The 17,226-nt window shown below is 48.5% G+C and overlaps 1 long non-coding RNA gene across 1 annotated transcript; it reads left to right on the plus strand.

The window, feature by feature from the left end:
• The first annotated feature begins 1,667 nt into the window (after positions 1 to 1,667).
• On the plus strand, positions 1,668 to 7,764 carry LOC132660223 (uncharacterized). The gene is made up of 2 exons (XR_009601580.1): positions 1,668 to 2,865; positions 3,411 to 7,764. It is a non-coding gene; the product is annotated as an uncharacterized LOC132660223 (long non-coding RNA).
• The last annotated feature ends 9,462 nt before the right edge of the window (positions 7,765 to 17,226 follow it).

Below are 17,226 nucleotides of genomic sequence, written 5' to 3' on the forward strand. Positions count from 1 at the left end.
CCTCATGTGAAGCGTTGACTCATTGGAAAAGACTCTGATTCTGGGAGGGATTGGGGGCAGGAGAAGGGGATGACCGAGGATGAGATGGCTGGATGGCATCACCGACTTGATGGACATGAGTCTGAGTGAACTCCGGGAGTTGGTGATGGACAGGGAGGCCTGGCGTGCTGCGATTCATGGGGTCGCAAAGAGTCGGACACGACTGAGCGACTGAACTGAATATAGGTCTTTAGATACTAATATTTATAATTGCTACCATGCCTTGAGCATGTGTTATGTGCCAGAGACTACACTGTTGAGTGTATATTAAACACATGTTCTAACATGTATTGCTATATAGTCCATATTTTATTATTTATATTTTATGTTTCCTATTTTGCATTTATTATAGTATAAATGCTTTTATATCTATAAAACAACATTCTATAAATTAAACAAACATATATGTTTTAACTTTAACAACTACGTATCGTCAAGCAGCTGAAGGATCTTTGTCGAGTGTGGCAATTCCCGCCAGGCTGCGCGTCCCAAGACTGGAGTTGGGATTTGGATGATCACAGGCTGCCCTTCTCCCTGACCACAGAGCCACACACCAGCTTTCTGTGGACACTGGGTTGCTCACTGATGAAGGTTTTTAGGCTGGAGAAAATTTGACTTAATCAAATCTGTGTTTTAGAAATCACATACTGAGAGCTGTGTTGAAGAGAACTTTCTGGGTCAATAAAAAATGTATTTAAAAAAATCCATTTCATTCATCAGAACAGTAAGAGAGAAGGTCTGTTTATCAGAAACAACAGAGGCCATGAGAAAACAGAATATCTTTAAAGTGGTGTAAATGAAAAGTGCAAATCTAGGTTTCTAAGTCCAGTTAAAATGTCCCTCAGAATGAAAGCAGAATAAAGATATTTTCACAGGATCAGTGCTGAAAGAATATGTTGCCAGCACACCTCAGTTGCTAAGGAAACTTTTCCAGGTAAAGGAAATTCTGACTTGTGAGTCTTAGAAAGTATAAAAATGCAGGTAAGTATAAAATATTTTTTACTAAATATCTTTAAAGGTAAACTGATGCTTTAAGTGCTACAGTAATGCACTGTAGAACCTACAGTATAGATTTAATTAAAATATATAACATACTAGAGCACAGGAAACTATATTCAGGATTTTATAATAGCTTATAATGGAAAAGATTCTGAAACGCATATATATTCTTTTCTATATTTATAAATAACTGAATCACTTCGCTGTACACATGAAACTAGTATGTTGCAGATCAATCATATCTCAAACATGCAAACACACAGCTATGTATATACTTGTGTTCTCTGGTATATAAACATAGATAGATATGATAGCACAAAGGATGAGAGAAGTGGAATTATACCATTGTGAGGAATTTATGTTACATACAAGATGATATTATATTAATTCAGTATGTGTTTATTAAATTAAGGATTGGTATTTATAAGCCTGATGGAAATACTAAAATACAAGATGAAGAGTTACAGCGAAAAAACCCAACAACAATCGTAAGAGGAGATAAAATGTAACCCGACGCGAATCGTTGACTCAAAGTACCGGGAAGGAGGCGGGAGGAAGACGGAGGAAGGCGTGGGTACAGGACATTCCCCAGGACAGCAGCGGGGCCTCTGCGGCAGCCGGTTGCGTCCGAGGGAGGAGCGGCGGCCAGAGACGCGGCGTGGAGAGAGCAGCGCCCTGCGCAGCTGTGCTTGTCAGCAGCCCCCCAACAGTCAGGGCCGCCCCCGACGCGCCCTCTCCCCCAGGGCCTCGGGGGACACGGCACCCTCGCCCGGCACCCTGCCAGCTGCTTTGAAGGACTGCCCTGATCTCAGTGCAGATCTGCTAGGTGAGGAGCTGGGAACTGTTCAGTCATTGCTTGTGTCCAATCAGGGCCACCTTACCGGGCTCACAGGAGATGAAATCTTGAGATCACAGACTGAACTGCTATCCATGAGAAGGGGAAGCGCCTGACCTCAGGTCCCTCCCCGAGCATAAAAGTTCTGTCAAGCCTCAGCCTGAAAATAAGGCTGGTCCCACCCGCACTGAGAACTCTGTGGCTGCGCCATGTGAAAAAGATTTAAACGTAACAAAGAGAAAGGAATGCACTGTTCCTATCAACATACTGTAAGTTGCAGTCATTTTTAACTCCGTTCTTTTAACATATTTGATAGCTTCCTGGACACACTGCCAGTTCCCTGGACCGTCTTCAGGGTTTTATACTCAGGCTAAAATTGATGGTGTATTTTTCCTCAAACAAGCAGAGTCCAAACAAAATTTGTCAAAGATTGAGAGATAATACACTCCCTTTGAAGGTGATAGCTTTTCCATAGCTCAAATGTGTGATTGGTTCCAAGGAATTTCTTCTGAACAAGACACATGAACCCGAAGATTTGCAGCCATCTGCCTGCCTTTGCTTCGCTGCCTTTAACCCTTACCAGCTCTGCTCGCAACTGCAGGGCTGACCCTGGGTCACAGGAAGGGAAACGGGGCTCCGTGGCAGGCGAGCTGCTGTGTGCCCTCGCTGGCCGCGCGGTACCGCAGACGAAACAAGGACTTGGGACCAGAGGCAGCTGGGCTCTCTGGCCCCATCGTCTCGCCTGTGAAATGGGTCGACGTCCCTGCGGAGCCTGAGGACCGTCCAGGACAACGGCGGCCTGGCCCGGCCCTGCTCCCTGCGAGGGCCAGGGCGCTGGTTTCTGCCTCCCTTCGTCTCTTCCTCCCTCTCCTGACTGTGCTCACCTGTATGGCTGGATACAGCCTGAGAAGATCTTGGTCTCTCAAGTTTAAGACTAATAGGCCCCACTGTGTCCGCAGCGGCCATGCTGGCTCTCAGTTTCATCATCCACGGTAGGTGTTACAGTTTTCTCAGTGCTTGTTAGCAGTGAGTATTTATTCAGATATTTTGCTCTGGATTTGCTCCTCACATTACTGAGTTGTAAGTGTGCTATTTCTCTTTTTGGACACAAGTTCTCTGTCATATATTTTCTCCGAGCATGTGGCTCAACTTCGTATTCTTTTTCTTTTTTAAGAGCAGGATTTTTTTTTTTTTAATTTATGAAGTCCGGTTTATGAAACTTTTCTTTTACTATGGACTTTTTGCTTCCTGTGTAGGAAGAGACCATAAAGACTCAAGTATTTTCTCCTGCAACACCTCTTAGAAGGTTCATATACTTAGCTTTTATGCTTAGGTCTGCAGTCTGTCTTCATTAATTTTTTAATGGTATGACGCCATTAAAGCAAACGCCGGGGTGTTTCTCCTCACGTTTCTGTTCAGCCTCCCAGCACCGCTGACTGCAAGACTGTCGCTTCTCCCGGCTGGCAGCACCAATTTGTGTCCACTTCGCCCCCGACCCTGTCTGCCCCTTAGATTGATGAGTTCGTCCTGTTTCCAGGCCTCTGCGCTCCTGATTACAGAAACTTTCCCTGGTGGCTCAGATGGTAAAGAATCTGCCTGCACCTGCAAGAGACCCAGGTTCGATCCCTGAGTTGGGAAGATCCCCTGGATGAAGTAGACAGCTATTCACCCCAGTATTCTTGCCTGGAGAATGCCACGGACTGAGGAGCCTGGCGGGCTACAGGCCATGGGGATGCAAAGAGAAGGACATGACTGGGAGGCTAACATTTTCACTTTTTTTCTTTTCAGAGTACCTTTCAAAATAAGAGTGAGACAGACAAATTTCTCTTCCTTTTAGGGTTGATGCTTTGTATTTACATCTAAATTTTAAAATCAACTTGCTGATTCCTAAAGAAAAGGCTTCTTGGAATTTTGACTAGGATTGCTTTGAGTCTATAGACCAAAATGGTCAAGGTTAACACGATAAGAATACTGAGTCTTTTGACCCAAGAACAATATATCTCTCTCCATTCATTAAGCTCTTCCGTAATTTCCCTCAGCTGTCCTATGTCCCTTTCAGTGTATAGATCTTGATCATGTTTAAAGTTTGCTTATGATATCGTTTATGCTGTTGTAAACAGTACTTCAATTTCAATTTCCTGTTTTCACAGTAGTATATAGAAATACAATCAGTTTCTATGTTGTGTGTTGTGACCCCACTAAACACACTTATTAATTCTAGTAGCTATTTTGTAGGCCTTTAGAATTTTTTATTTTCATGATATCATTTATAAATAAAGATGGTTTTACTTCTTTTCCAATCTATCTACCCATTTTTATTACGTTATTATATGGACATGATATGGACTTTTAGGTGGAAATTTCTGTATTCTTTTAAGGTATAAAGGACTTTTCATTTCTTCTTACTTTTCTATTTCTTCTTAGGTCAGTTTTGGTAATTTAAAGCTTTCAAAGAATGTGTATATTTCATGTAATTTGTCAGATTTGTTGGTGCAAAATCTTACTTAAAAATGCCTTTATTATTCTTAAGATCTTAGAAATATTTCTGTAAGATCTTAGATATATTTCATCTTTCACCCTTCATGTTACTGAACAGCATCTTCTCTCAGCTTTTTCTTAGTCAGCCTAGTTAGAGTTTTATAGATTTTATTGATTTTTTTCAAAGACCTAGTTTTTGGTTCCACTGATTTTTCTACTGTCAATTTATTATTGAATTGATTTTCCGCTCTTTTAGCTTTCCTTCATTCTATTTAATTTAAGTTTACTTTAACCTATTTTTTTCCATCTCTTTGGAAAGCATTGACTTTATTATAATTGTTTAAAATTCTATATTTCCCTCTAAATATCTCCTTAGCTATTATCTCCATCTAGTCAAAGCTATGGTTTTCCAGTGGTCACGTATGGATGTGAGAGTTGGACTATAAAGAAAGCTGAGCACTGAAGAATTGATGCTTTTGAACTGTGGTGTTGGAGAAGACTCTTGAGAGTCCCTTGGACTGCAAGGAAATCCAAGCAGTCAATCCTAAAGGAAATCAGTCCTGGGTGTTCATTGGAAGGACTGATGCTGAAGCTGAAGCTCCAATACTTTGGCCACCTGATTCGAAGAGCTGACTCATTGGAAAAGACCCTGATGCTGGGAAAGATTGAAGGCAGGAGGAGAAAGGGAGGACAGAGGATGAGATGGTTGGGTGGCATCATGGACTCGATGGACAAGAGTTTGAGCAGGCTCCGGAAGTTGGTGATGGACAAGGAGGCCTGGTGTGCAGCAGTCCGTGGGGTCACAAAGAGGCTGACATGACTGAGCGACTGGACTGATAACTGAACTGATCTCCTTGCCTGTATATAACAATTTTAGAAATTCTGCGTTTTATTTCCACTTATTGGAAAATATATTCTACCTCCTCTCATAGCTTCTCCAGCTCATGAATTACTTAAACATATGTTATACTATTTCCAAATATTTAGGGATTTTTCAGATATCTTTCTGTAATTGATTTCTACTCAGTACCATCATGATGAGAAAAGGTACTCTGTAAAATTTTAAGCATTTTAAAAAAATATTTTGAGGTTTGTTTTATAGCTCAGAATATAACCATAGTGCCTGGTGAATATTCTATGTATAACAGGAAAGAATATCTACTCTGGAGATTTGGGCTAGAATGTTCTATAAATGCCAATTAAGTTTAGGTGATTAATACTATTGTTTAAATGTTGTATACTTTTTCCAAAGACACACTTTTTAAGGTTTAATTTAATCTGATATAATTTTCATGTAAAACTCTTAGGAGACAGGTCACAGGTGACACTAAGCTCTGGGATCCCATAGGACAAGGCTCAACCATCAGGGCCATGAGTAGTGGCTCCTGGTAGCCTCCTCGCATGCTGGGTGTGGTGGTGGGCTCATGACAAGGCACCTCCTCTCTCCTGGAGCCCTGGCAAATGCCTGACTCCCTGGAGGGTTCAGTGGGTAGACGTCATCTTCCACAGGACTCGTCCCAGCTTCACCACCCAGAAGGCAGGGGTGAGGCACATGGGAGCCCTCCTCCCAGCTCCTCCCCTTCATTCTCCCCCTGTCTCCGCTGGCTTCCTGCACTTGGAAATTCTCCAGCCTTAAGATTCAAGCAAGTCATATTCTGCAGTGTCCTGACCACAGAATGACTTTTTATTGGCTAAATTCCAGCCCTGCTCCCTTGCTTTACAGTCTTGCTTGAAAAAATGGAATGAGCCAGGGGGCCTTCTATTCAGTTCTCTGCTCAAGTCCTACTTGTCTCCCTACACTGAGAACCAAGGGTCTGTCCCCAAGGCTCCCTTCAGTCCCAGAAGCTGTAGGAACAATGACAAAACCCTAGGCTATGCTTTCTCTTTACTCTTTCTTTCCATTCTAAGCTGAAATGAAAAGAAAAATGCCAGAACCACAGTCTCCATCAAGAAAAACAGTGAGAGAAACAGAAAAAGTGTTGCAGTGGAAGAGGAAAGGGGATGGACCACTTTGCAGTATTTAAGTATACGGGCAGTCTTTTTGCTGGAACATTCTATGCCTAACACAAAGCATTATTTAACACAATTTGTCAATGGCAATGGAAGTTTTCCATATTTTTTATGCATTTGTCTAAGTTGAAATGTGAAGAAAACATTGGAACAGCATTAGCCTCTGATCATCAACCTCACATTACCACTCTTGTAGTCTACGCCGATTACGCTCAGACCATAGACCCCACCACAAGAAGCAAGTGAAATTATAACCATCAGAATACAAAGCTACTTCCATTTATCCATTGGAATTAAAACCCATGCGAAGTCTGTACACATTCTCCACTCTCACCCCTAGCTAAATTACTTACATATTTGTTAGGCTTAAACCCAGCAGTCCTAAATATCAACATATGCTCAGTGGCTCAGTCATGTCTGGCTCTTTGCAACCCCACAGACTGTAGCCCACTAGACACCTCTGTTCATGGGATTCTCCAGGCAGGAACACTGGAGTGGGTTGCCATTTCCTTCTCCAGGGGGTCGTCTGACCCAGGGATCAAACCTGGGTCTCCTGCGTTGCAGGCAGGTTCTTCACCACTAGCGCCACCTGGGAAACCAAATACCAATAACAGATGCAAAAAACCCATCTAGCTTTTCACTAACTGCAACGAGGACAATAGTTTTATTACTGCTTTTACCTTTGCATGCAAAAAAAAAAAAAAAAGGACTAAAAAACCCTGTGTGAGTTTTGAGAATGGTTGACTCTTAGTAGACAGGCCCACAAGTGAAACAACGGGCACCAGTGCTCTGGAGAGACCCCCACATCATGGATGGTGGAGGGGAGACCTCAGGAGTCCCTTGGTGAACGGTTTCATTCATGCCTGGAAGGGCCCACTTACCTTCTTGTTAGTGTTTCCTCCAGATTTCACTTCTTGGCCCCTTAGAATCCATTTTCAGTTTTATAGTTGGAATTTACCTCCAGTTTATTCACTTTATTTCACTTTTACTGGGGCCTCACCACCATACTTTTGGAGTTCTGTTTGCTGATTTGGACTTCTCCATTCTCCAAAGATGATTTGGACATCTCCAGAGATGTGCCGGGTATCTGAAGACTTGATTAAGAAGCTGGGGTGTCAGCCACATTACCTGCAGCCACTTTCTGGAATCCCTTCCGCCTCTGTGCTTTGTATCGGTGGCAAAGCACATTAGCCATAAAGTTTGGGTGTGGATTTTAATTCACATCAGCCATAAAAAGTAGCCTGTGAGTAGGTGGAACCACTTTATTAAAAATATTTTATAACTACATCTTCAAACAGCTTGATGAAAACTTATTTTTATTGGGCACACATGTAACAACCCACAACTCCTGCTTTCAATAATTTCTGAACCCTCAGCTTGAATAAATAAAGAAAAAAATGTCAGTGGTATAAAATGACAAGCCAAGCTTACCGAAAGGAAAGTTTAAAAATAATCATGTCTCCAGGCTCAGTGAAAGATAAAAATCAAATAATGCAGCTTGTTTCAAATTGTCCCTCTTTCAACACACACTGCCCTGATGAATGATTTCTTCACTCTTACATTTGTAGACAGACTGAAAAGGCCAGCCCTCTTTCAGGACTAACAGGTTGCTGGCGGTGAGGGAAACTTGGGAAAGACCAGCAGTCAAACCCCTGCCATCTGCCCTCACCTCCGCGGCACGCAGGTGGCGGGCGGGCAGTGCCCCTGTGGACGTCAGGTGGATTTCTCACAATTTCAATTCAGATGCATGAAACCGAACAAGAGGGAAGCCGGGCATTGGAAGCCAAGGTGGGAGGTGAGCTGATGGCCGTCCAGATGCTAAGACAGAGCAGCCCCCAAGTGGACGGTGAGCAAGGATTGGGGAGGAGGGCCCATGGGGAGTGGTGAGGGGGGCCCGCGGGGAGTGGTGAGGAGGGCTCTCGGGGAGTGGGGAGGAGGGCCCGTGGGGAGTGGGGAGGAGGGCCTGTCTCGGTTTGCTGTGGGGTTGGGGTGACACGGGAAGAGGGGAGGTCCCCAAGCAGGAAACGCCCGGCACCTGTTACAGACAGTGAGCAGTGGGCCTCGATCTTCATTCTGTTTCCCTCTAACAGCTTTCTGGCGTCGACGTGTTGGCCCCACTTTACAGACTTGGCGGAGCCAGCGGCTTCTCCGCAGACTCCAGGGAGGGCCCTCCGTCTAGGGCTGCTGGACGCAGAGGGGTCAGTGCCCTCAGGCCCGCCCGGGGAGATGGGCACCATGGGCAGGAGTCAGCCGTGGGCTTCATGTAGCTGAAGAAGTGTGTGTCACAATGACTAAATGACGCCAAGGTGACCGACGTGGAAACACCTTTTTATTCAGAGGTTTCCTCAAAGTTGCGTGAATATCTGCCAGTTCAGTCCATTCAGCTTAAATAAAAGCACTGTATTCTTCAGTCCAATTTAGAAAATGTGAGTGGTAGTGAAGCCAGCCCTAGTTAAAGGGTTGATGATGTAGGGTCTGTCTCCTTGGCTTCGTATAAGCATCCCAGAGGATGAGATGGTTGCAGGGCATCACCGACCTGATGGACGTGAGCTTGAGCAAGCTCCAGGAGGTGGTGAGGGGCAGGGAAGCCTGGCGTGCTGCAGTCCACGGGGTCGCAAAGAGTCGGGCACAACTGAGCGACTACACACCAGCAGCATCCCGAGACCCTGTTTTCGTTGTTCTCAGGACCACTGGTCCTCCTCAGGGTTCACCTTCATTTTCTTTTTCTGTTCTCCTTTCTGTGCTGATCTCCTCATTGTGATCAGTTCTGTGTGTTTGCTTTCCCAGTTTGATGTAGAATAATTATCATTGACAAACTCGTGTGTGTGTGTGTGTGTGTGTGTGTAAATTACTTTACTTTCCCCCTCCTACTTGCTCCAGTAACTCTGTTCAGCTCTGGCCTCTTTAGTCCATGTATTGACATATGCCTGATACTTCCTGAGTCTAGTGTCTTTTTAAGCTTCTGGTTCTTTTTATGTAACTTAATTTTTCTGTGCTCACCCATGCTTCCAGGGCCAGCAACGCGTATGATCTCCTCAGGGGGTATTCAGCTTTCTGCACCCCATCTGCTAGATAACACACTGCCGCGTTTTATGTGTGAATCTAATTGTCCTCCTTAGTCATCCTTTAGAGTCTTACCTTTCGTATGATGGTGTTGCAGGGGCTTTAGGTGTCTCCGTGTTCTGGCACAAGAATCTATCCTCAGTAGCCACCTTAGAAGGTCCCCGATTCTGCATCAAGGGCCCACGGGGTCGGGATCCGTGTGTGGTGGCCCCAAGCTAACCATGGCGCAGGTGTGGTGTGGCCGCGCAAGTTCATGGTCCTGTTGGAAACGAGCAGTGATGGAATGAAGCACACACCGAACTCAGCTTCGTCACTTCCAGCCGAGGAAGAAAAATGAAGATGCACCGACATTTTCTCGCCTAAATACATGTATATTTTTTTCCTTTAAGAGAAAAATTTTCTGTAAGGGAAGCAAAGAGGATGTTTCCTACAATGGTTGCTTTGTGGGTTTCTCCGTAATGTGAGGTTTCAGCTTCCCACTAAGTTAAGAAATTGTTATTCTTTCCTATTTTCCATAGGCTTGTTTGAAATTAACATCATTATTCTGTTCATTAACTCTTCAAGCTTCTAAAATTGCCAGACTGACTCTTGGAAAGTGTGGTTCAAATATCACACCTTGATATTTCACCAGCAGCCATTCATCTTGAGCCTTCCCTCCCATAATAAAATTAAATGAGTATAATTTATTGAGGATTCTTTGACATAATTACGGGTTTTTGGAAGATAGGAAAATTCTGCCTGGAAAGTAGCAATTCAAAAGAAGAAGAAGAAGAAGAAGAAAAAGAATCCAGGGCACTCACCTGACTGCAAAGACCATAATTAAATCTGCTAGAGGAGTCTGCAAAGAGCACAAATGCTATTTTTGTACTGAGTTCAAACAGACTCTGGTTTTCCCCAATTTAAACATCTCTGGTGAAATAGCTAAGTTCAAAGTCCAGGTCCTGGCTGATGCGGAGATGTCTTTTGCAGGCCTCCACCACTGAGAACAGGCAGCTGCCGTCAGGAGATGGGGTTTCTGTGGCTCAGAGAGAGGCTTTCTCCCTCGGAGGCACCTTCCCGGCAACTGTTCCCCCAGAGGATGCATCGCCTTTGTGTACTCATGGGTCTGTCTCTTCACCCCTCCCCTCCGTGGTCCTGGGGTCTCTCCAGCCCTCCCCTCTGTGGTCCTGGGGTCTCTCCAGCCCTCCCCTCTGTGGTCCTGGGGTCTCTCCAGCCCTCCCCTCTGTGGTCCTGGGGTCTCTCCAGCCCTCCCCTCTGTGGTCTGGGGCTTCGCTTCTCTCCTGGTGACTGAACCCAAGCAGACTGACAACACTCATCATGGCTCCCGGCTCTACAACCTGTGATGATCAGAACTGCCTTGCCCTGAACTGAGGGATTCCCTGGCTGCTAAGAGGGTGAAGAATCTGCCTACAGTGGGGGAGACGCTGTTCCATCCCTGGGTTGGGAAGATCCCCTGGAGAAGGGCATGGCAACCCACTCCAGTATTCTTCCCTGGAAAATCCCATGGACAGAGGATCCTGGCTGGTACAGTCCATGGGGTCCCCAAAAGTTGGACACAACTGAGCAACTAAGCACAGCACAGCCCTGAAGGTTGGTGGTCCTGAGACCCCAGGGGGTGGCCGCATACACTCCCTGCCCACGCCCAGCCCCCACCCCTCTGTGAGGCACAGCCCCTGTGCCTTGCTCTCCAGCAAGTTGTCACCACCCTGGTTCTTCTCTGTTCCAAAGGACTCACTCCTTGTTTTTTTTTTTTTTTTTTTTGCAAACTCTAAATGAGACTACTAATTATTAGTGTTATTACTAACATCACTCTGGTGCAATGAAACAGTCATATGAGAGTGACCAGGAGAAGTCCACTCTAAACATGCAGGGTGGTCGTGAGCACACGTGTAGCTGAGCAATGCAGAGACTTGAAGTTCAGCAAGAGCAGCATCTCTTGGAATCGGTGAGCAGAGTGTGGAGACCACAGGGATGTGGGAAGGGGCACCGGACGGGGGCCCACACGGCTGCGGCCCTGCCTGGCTGCACTGGTGCTCACCTGAGCCCCTCCTGGGTCCTGCTCGGCCCCAGAGAAGGCACCCGGGGCCAGAAGCACCCCAGGCAGCGAGGCCACTGCACCGGAAGCCCCCACGTGGGGGACACATGGAAAAGGCCCCGTGGGATGGAGCCCCTGACCCCCAACCATGATCTTCCTGCCAAGAGAGCAGGGGCCAGCTGATGCCCCCAGCCCCCAAAAGCTGTAGATTTGAGAACAACGTGATTTAGTGTTTTTTTTAGGTGGCTCAGATGGTAAAGAATCTACCTGCAATGCAAGAGATACGAGTTCAATCCTTGGGTCGGGAAGATCTCCTGGAGAAGGGAATGGCAACCCACTCCAGTACTCTTGCCTGGGCAATCCCACAGAGAGAGAACCGGGTGGGCTAGCGTCCCTGGTGTCACAAGAGCAACTAACACTTTCACTTACTTTAAGCCACTGAACTTTGAGGCAGTTTATCATGTAGCAAAGGTGATGGAGAAGGGAGGCGGGCACCTACTCCTGACAACCCCGCCCCACGCCCTCACCAGCTCATCCTGTATGGTGGGCTCTGGGGCTTCTGCTCCGGTCCGTGAGGAGGGTTAGCTGCAGTAGAGGCTCTGGAGTAACAGCAGGTTAAACCAGAGAACCAAATGGGTGCTTCCAAGCCAGCGAAGGGCAGTGCCCTGGGTGGGGGAGACACAGATGCTCCAGGATAAAATAGGGCCGTGAAGGGCCCGCCCACCTGGGCTGACCACTTGTGTGCCCGGTCACGTGTGCCTGTGTGTGTGCCCAGTTGTGTGTGCCACTTTGGTGTGTCCATTCGTGTGCACCCGCTCATGTGTGCTCGCTCTCGTGTGCTCACTCTGTGGGCTGTAAGTGACAGTGATCATGAATGAGCCTGTCTGTACATTGGTGTCAAAAAACAACTGCATCTGTTTTAAAGAAGCCATTCCTCTGCCCCTAAGTGGCCTGTGGCCTGGAAACCAAGAGTCCACAGAGGACAACAGCCACAAAGACCAATTAACTACACACTGCTTACTGGATCTACCCATGAACATCTGTTTTCTGGATGAGGCACGTGGTCTTAGATGCTTATGAATCCATCTGGACACAGTGTTCACCAGCTGGCCCCTGGAAAGCCTGCTCCCCTAAAGGCTTTCCTCTCTAAGGCCCACCAGCCACAGATGTCACGTCTTCACCTCGTGTGTCAGTCTCAGCCTTGAGGACACGGGATAGCAGGGGCGGAAGCTTGTCAGGACATCCAGGCACCAGGCCCGACCATGTCCATGTCCATGGTGTGGAACCTGCTCCCAGCTGCTGCAGGGCAGGCCCAGGGCTCTGGCTCTTGGCCCCCACCTCTGTGAACCCCTCATGAACACGGGGCTCCCCACCCTGTCCAGACACCGACAGCCAGATCCTCTCTGTGCCAGAGCCCACAGACCCCACGGGCATCTGGGCACCTGCTCTCTGTGGCGTCTGCTCTGCCTCCTTCGTGGGACAGACCTCTGGATGACCTGTTCCCACCTACCACAGCTTAAGAACAGAGACAAGGGCTGTGACACGCGTGTATTCTTCCAGGGCATTTAATCTCGACCTGAGGGCTCCAGAGGCAGACCCGCCAGGTGCTCAGACATCCTGCAGGCCTCTCACCCACCAGCAGCACAGGAAGGCGGGGATGGGGCCAGCGGGGGGTCAGGACCCTGGGGATCTGATTCTCTTCCACCCTCTGGAGACCTGGGGGAGAGGGGTCCCAGGCAGAGCAGCTGGCCCCAGGGCCTCTGGCCGGCCTGAGCAGGCTGGAGTCTGGGGCCAGGACACAGGCCCAGAGCCCAGAGCAGCCAAGGCCAGGCCAGCCCCCACCCCAGTGCTGAGCGGGAGGCTGTGGCCGACGGAGCCATGGCCACACGGTGAGGCTGAGGGTGGCTGGTCTTCCTCCCGGGAGCCCGGGCCGGTGTGCAGGAGCCCAAGGCCCCCCGACCAGCAGGGGCTCACAGCCTAGATCACGACTCTCTTGATCCCGTGCCCGGGCCGAGCGAGTTACTGGAAACACAGCAGACTTTTATAAGTACCACAGGCATGTCTGGTTTTCCAAGCTTCAGCAAAGAATTTTTTTTCCATGAACAATATGAAACAGACTTAATAAAAATTCAACAAAGCGACATTGTCTTGATTCATCTGCTGTGATTTTGCCTTTCCCCAAACTGGTATTAATTTTTTAGCATCTTCATTATTTAAGACTGTAATGAGTAATTAATTCAGCAGATACCAAGAAAAAATGTTTTAATTTACCATTGGGAGAAATGTGGCTATGTTGCTTTTGTTAAATGGAAGTTCCTGGCAAAGAGTGGGACAAGACTGAGTGACTGAACTGAAGTATCTTGACTTTCTCTAGCAATTCAAGAAAAATATATAAAAATAAAAGAAAAAAGAAATAATGTCAGATGTAACCAGGTTTCTAGCAACAGTGGATGTGCAAAGGTGGACACAACACAGAACAAACCGACACAGCAGCTCAGCTCCCAAGCCCGTGCTTGCTTCCTTCAGGTGAACTGCACATGAGAAGGAAACAATTCTGATATAAGAAATATCTGTGACCGTTTCCCACTGATGAGACTGGACTCAGGCATCCTGAGCACGTGGATGGAGATAAAGCTGCAAATACAGGCATATTTATATAAAGAGGTGTGCCCAGGGGAGCAGTCTGCAGAGCTTAGGCGAATTAACATTAGCTCCTTACTATGCTTCAGTTCAGTCCAGTCACTCAGTTGTGTCCAACTCTGTGACCCCATGGACTGCACACACCGGGCCTCCCTGTCCAACACCAAATTCCGGAGCTTGTTCAAACTCATGTCCATCAAGTCGGTGATGCCATCCAACCATCTCATCCTCCATCATCCCCTTCTCCTCCCACCTTCAATCTTTCCCAGCATCAGGGTCTTTTCCAGTGAGTCGGTTCTTCGCATCAGGTGGCCAAAGGATTGGAGTTTCAGCTTCAGCATCATTCCTTCCAGTGAATATTCAGGATTGATTTCCTTTAGTATGGACTGGTTGAATCTCCTTGCAGTCCAATTTAGTTCAGTCGCTCAGTCGTGTCCAGCTCTTTGCGACCCCAGGAACTGCAGCATGCCAGGCCTCCCTGTCCATCACCAACTCCCGGAGTCCACCCAAACCCATGTCCATTGAGTCGGTGATGCCATCCAACCATCTCATCCTCTGCTGTCCCCTTCTCCTCTTGCCCTCAATCTTTCCCAGCATCAGTGCCTTTTCCAATAAGTCAGTTCTTCACATCAGGTGGCCAAAGCATTGGAGTTTCAGCTTCAACATCAGTCCTTCCAATGAACACTAAGGACTGATCTCCTTTGGGATGGACTGGTTGGCTCTCCTTGCAGTCCAAGGGACTCTCAAGAGTCTTCTCCAATACCACAGTTTTAAAGCACCAATTCTTCTGCACTCAGCTTTCATCACAGTCCAACTCTCACATCCATACACGACCACTGGAAAAACCATAGCCTTGACTAGACGGACCTTGAGTATTTTTATTTTTTTCAATTTATAAAGTAAAACTTCCCCCAATTAGAAGACATAAGTATTCTGTGTGTCTGTGCAGGACGCAGAGTGTCTCTCGTGTCTGATTACATTGCTGTTCTTCCAAGACCAGGTTCCTCCCTGAAGACCCGCGGTCGCCTGACCTTGGCTCCCACAGCTCTAGGAGGCCCCGGGTCCCAGGGTCGGTGCCGCTTAGTTGAACTAAGCTGGTGTTGAATGGGGCACAACCATAGGGTCAGGCGCAGACGGCCCTGAGGCAGCTTTTATCTTCAGACGTCGCGTCTGTTTCTGTGGTTCTTACGCACCCGGCAGCCTGGGGCGGGCGGGGGCGGGGCTCTGTGAGGTCGCGGATCCTCTTCCGGGTCGTCCTTCCGGGTCGGCTGAGAATCCTGAGGCCGGCGGAGGAGACAGCGAGGTGGGAGCCGCTCTGAGAGCCGGTCAGTGCTGGGGGCGCCGCGCCTCCCGGCCGGGGCCTCGCCGCATCCTGCTGGTCCATAGCTGAGACTAAAGCTGACCTGGAGGCCGCGCCGTCCTCCCGTGTGCCTCCCGCCGCGGTGAGACAGGGCGCGTCCTCACCGGAGAAGGGCTGGGTGAGAGAGGCGACCCCTGGGCACACCAGGCTGCCCTTCTGTAAGGCTGAGGGGCCGTCCGGGCTGCGGGCGGCTTTGTCCTCCTCACTGGAGTCGCAGCTGACAGGGTCTCTCAGGGCCTGTGATGGGGAAGGAGCTGGAAGATCTTGGACCAGCCTCAGGACACCGTCCCCCGGGCACCCGCAGGGTCCCCAAACACCACCCTGCGATCACAGGAGGGGAGGGCACAAACAAGCACCCAGATAGACGAGACACCGGAGCAGGACGAAGAGAAAGGTGTGGAGCCACGTGCGGTGAGATGGGCGCGGGACGCAGGGGGCGCTGAGAGGACCCTGGGGCCACGGCCCGGGGCACCAAGCCCGGCGCCCGCTCAGAAACGCACGCTCAGCCCTGGAGGCCAGACTCCCAACAAACGGCAAGGCGTTGGGAGTGATCAACAGGGCCAGCATGGGGCACTGCCTGCGACCCCATCCCCTCCCCGTCCCTGGGGTCTTCTCCCCGAGGGCCTGTGTGTCCGTGAGTGTCTTGGCCAAGGGCCCCAGTCCTGTGGATGGAGACCCACCCTGAAGACCACATCTTAACTGGGAGTCAGAGGCCACACTGGGGGGCCCCACAGCAGCAGGTAGGGAAATAAAAGTGAGGGAAGGGGTTGGTGTGTGTCTGTCTTGCTGGCAGCAGGCACAGGAGAGTGGCCAGTCAGAGGGAGTGAAACTGTCTGGACACGGGCTCAGCCCCAGGGATGAAGACAAGTACGGGTTCCCGGACACACAGAGATGGACACAAGGACCACCCGCTGCCTCTGAAGGACAGGCACTTCTGAGGACTCTGAGGAGACCAATCCCTGGTTCTTGTTTCGTTTCTGCTGGGGGTCATTTGATCTTACCCTGCGGCTTCTTTGTCTGTGTTTAGACTGGGTTGCTCCTTTACGAAAACAGTGATGATGAAAGCACAGGATTCCAAGCATCTTCTTAGGAAAGTGCTTCTAAAGCTTCCCGCGTTGTGAGAAGAGCAGACCAAGGCCTTACCCAATTGGACTCAAATATTGCAATATACGAATGGGAATATTGCAAGTTTACAAAGGAAAATAATTACGAGTGTAGAATATTTACCTTGCTGAATTTGCAACACCTTCCTAAGGCTAGGGCATGGATTTGCTTTTCTTATATAAATAAGCTACTCATGTTTTAAGCGGGGGACATAGCACTTGCTGGCTCAGAGGGTGAAGAATCTGCCTGCAATGGGGGAGGCCTGGGTTCCATCCCTGGGTTGGGAAGATCCCTTGGAGAAGGGCATGGCAACCTGCTCCAGTATTCTTGCTGGAGAATTCCCATGGACAGAGAAACCTGGCAGGCTACAGTCCATGGGGTCGCAAAGAGCCCGACGTGACTGAGCGCAGCACTTGGAGCTTTTTTACGTATCACTGTGTTTTCTTATTGCTGCTGAGCCTGGTCTCACTGCTGTGAGGGCTCTTCTCTGAGAGTGGGAGCTACTCTCTAGTTGTGGAGCCCGGCTTCTCCTGGCCGTGGCTTCCCTTGTTGGGGAGCACAGGCTCTAGGGCCCGTGGGCTTCAGTAGTTGTGGCCCCGGCTCTAGAGCACAGGCTCTGTAGTTGTGGCCACAGGCTTAGTCGTTCCTCGGCACGTGCGATCT

Source organism: Ovis aries, chromosome 8, assembly GCF_016772045.2.
Source record: "Ovis aries strain OAR_USU_Benz2616 breed Rambouillet chromosome 8, ARS-UI_Ramb_v3.0, whole genome shotgun sequence".
In the NCBI taxonomy this organism is placed as follows: Eukaryota; Metazoa; Chordata; class Mammalia; order Artiodactyla; family Bovidae; genus Ovis; species Ovis aries.